General features: G+C 55.5%; 1 protein-coding gene across 25 annotated transcripts in view; it reads left to right on the forward strand.

Moving 5' to 3' along the window:
* Positions 1–2,460: 2,460 nt before the first annotated feature.
* JAKMIP3 (Janus kinase and microtubule interacting protein 3) overlaps positions 2,461–3,079 on the forward strand; it is an 88,629-nt gene continuing 88,010 nt past the window's right edge. For 4 of the 25 annotated variants that reach the window (XM_040486828.1, XM_040486832.1, XM_040486825.1 and 1 more), the window contains exon 1: positions 2,490–2,837. The gene's annotated coding sequence lies outside the window, so the exon portion shown is untranslated. Of the gene's footprint in view, positions 2,838–3,079 lie in introns of all 25 variants that reach the window. The other 21 variants (XM_040486815.1, XM_040486817.1, XM_040486824.1 and 18 more) reach the window with 15 other exon arrangements.

The following is a 3,079-nucleotide window of genomic DNA, read 5'->3' on the forward strand; positions in this document are numbered from 1 at the left end:
AAGAGAGAGAGAATCTCAAGCAGGCCTCACACTCAGTGCAGAGCCCAACATGGGGCTCCATTCCATGACCCTAGGATCACGACCTGAGCCAAAATCGAGTTGCACCATCAACCGACCGAGTCACCCAGCCTCCCCCTTTTGCCCATTTTTGCGTCGAGTTGTTTGTTTCTTGGTTGTTGAGTTGTAGCAATTCTCTGTGTATTCTAGATACTAATCCCTCATCAGATACATGATTTGCAGGTACTTTCTCCCATTCTGTGGGTCACCTTTTTGTTCTGTGGATCGTGGCTCTTGATGCACAGAAATTTTAAATTTTCTTGAAGCCCAGTTCGGCCATTTCCTGTTGTTGCCTGTGCCTTTGGCCCTGAATCCAAGAAACCATTGTCACATCCACTTTGTGAAGCTTTTATCCTGTTTTCTTAGAAGAGCTTTGTTGTTTTAGGTCTTACATTTACCTCCTTGATCTATTTTGAGTTCATTTCTGTTTGTGGTGTCAGGTAAGGGTCCAGCTTCACTCCCTGGCCTGGGGACATCGAGGTTTCTCAGCATCGTTTGTTGAAAAGACTGTCCTTTTTCCATTGAATGGTCTTGGCTCCCTTGTGAAAATCGTTTGGCCATATGTGTGAGCATTTCTTTCTTGGCTGTCTATTCTATTCTGTTGGTCTGTATGTCTGTCTTTAATGCACCCGCTTATTTTTTCAAATAGAAATGTGCTCGTACTATACACACCGGCGTTTAAAAAAATTTAGCGTGTTGTCTACACTCCTCCATGTCAGTAAGTGTAGACAAGCCATGTCCAAATGGTGCCCTTGTAGTCTGGCTTATGTGCATTCCATCGTTTGTGTGAATCATCTCTGTTGTGGGCGTTTAGGACGCTTTCAATTGTTCGAGCTGTGTTATGGGCACATCACCATAATTATCCTTAAATGAGTTGTATTGGAGGTTGTCAGAGCAGTGCCTGGCACAGGTTAAGTGCTATAAAAGTGTTTGTTACAGGGGCGCCTGGGTGGCGCAGTCGGTTAAGCGACCGACTTCAGCCAGGTCACGATCTCGCGGTCCGGGAGTTCGAGCCCCACGTCAGGCTCCGGGCTGATGGCTCAGAGCCTGGAGCCTGTTTCCGATTCTGTGTCTCCCTCTCTCTCTGCCCCTCCCCCGTTCATGCTCTGTCTCTCTCTGTCCCAAAAATAAATAAACGTTGAAAAAAAAAAAGTGTTTGTTACATAGAATAAGCTCAAACGCCGTTATTCTATCATATCCTTGGGACAGATTTCTAGGCGTCACATTGCTGAGTCCATGGGCATGTACCACCTGTTGTCTCCCTCCACCGGCCTGGGGAGCAGCCGCCCCGAGACGGGCACCGGGCTGGACCCGAGCCCACGAGTGTAAGCGACCTTGTCTCGGGGCGCTGTTGAGGGTGGAGTGTGGACCTCGGATTCCGGAGCCCCCCCCGGCAGGTGCACGCTGGCTCCGGCAGCTGTCGCCTGTGTGATGGTGGGCAAGCTGCCCGGCCTCTCGGGGCCTCGGTTTCCTCGCCTGTGCGGGGGAGACCGTGACAGTTAGCCAGTGGGGCTTTCGTGACTGAAACGAGCTCACGCCTACGAGGAGCTCAGGAGAGCGTCAACAAGCACGGTGTTCTGACTGTGTCGAAGGCCCAGCAACAGTCTTAACCGGAACGACTTGGTGGTTTGTTCTGATTTCTTAGTCGCCCAGGTGTAGACAAGCACAGGATAACCCACATTCTCATTTCCGAGCTACAGGTGATTGGCGTGGGTATTTACCCTGTGGGTTCCCGTCAGAACGACGCCCTCTGGGACTAGGATGGGGTGAAATTTGGACGTCTGGGTCCAAGTTGAAGAGTTGGGGTGAAAGGGAAGGGCGGGTGCAGAGCTGGCCGGGGGCAGAGGGACAAGCAGGGCCCTCACAGGCCTGAACTCCGGAGGACCAGGGCCGGGAGCCTCGTTCCTCGCCCCCTCACGGTTCTAGACCCCAGCGCAGCCACAGCCGAGGTCCCCAGGCAGGGCCGTCTGTGTCCGTGTTTCCTTGGTTGGGTCAGACTGGCTCTTCCTGAGGGCCCTTCAGTTTCAGCCCGTGCTGGCTTCTCTGGGGGTTTATTGTGGACTTGGCCGGATTTCCGGCAAGGAGAGCTCGTGCCCTGCACAGTCGCTCCACCAGCGCTGGTCTCATTCGTCGGATTCGTTTCTACATTTTCATTCTCCGGGGCTTAATGGATACACCTCACCAGCGGAAGAAAATAGAGCCGCCCTTTGGAGTGGAACTTCCTTCATATTATGGACCCTGTAGCCACATAAAACCCAGGGGGGGATTTTCTCAGGAAAAGGGGCCGGAGACACTCTCCTGCAGCGGCTGCAGACAGGGAAGGCTGTGTGTACAGGACTCAGCCAGGCCTGCCCGTGTCCCTCACTTGTTTTCCCCGGAGGAGGTGGGCCCGGAGTCCTCCCCGTGTGCGCACGGAAGGAGGCGGCCGTCGGGCCCCGGTCTGCAGGGCAGGGCTGTGCCTTTGCGGCGGGCAGGGCAGCCCGCCTCCTCCCCCACCCAGGGGCCGTCCATGCGGGTCGGTCGGGGGACCCGACACCATGCTGGGCGTTCCCGAGAAAGCCTGTCCGGGCAGCAGCGGAGAGCTGAGGGACCGCTGCAGGCATCTGCTTAGAAACGCCGTGGAGACGGTCCCTCCCCCTGGATGTAGGCACGGCTGGTAAATTCCAACTGAAAAATAAAAGCTGAGTGCTCTGCTGAGTCATAGAACCCTGGGAGCCGGCCGCATGCGCTGGCCTGAGTCTCCAGCTGCCGGAAGGATCCCCGGGCAGGAGGCAGCGCAGGTGAGCGCCTGGGGCCTCGGTCCCCGGCGGGAAGGGTTTCTGTTTGGAATGGCGCAGAGCCTTGGCTCGGCCCGGCCTCCGGGTCTTTCTGCTTCTTACACTTGAATTCGCTTCTATATTTAGTATGCAGACGTATGCGGCCGGAAGCTAGCGGTGTGGAAGGAGAGGTCACGCTAGGTGTGCAGAGACCGGCACGGGATGCTTGATCTCACGCCCGCCCATCTGTGGTGCTGCGTGCACGG

This window comes from Herpailurus yagouaroundi, unplaced genomic scaffold, assembly GCF_014898765.1.
Source record: "Herpailurus yagouaroundi ecotype Mexico unplaced genomic scaffold, PumYag 163, whole genome shotgun sequence".
NCBI lineage: Eukaryota > Metazoa > Chordata > Mammalia > Carnivora > Felidae > Herpailurus > Herpailurus yagouaroundi.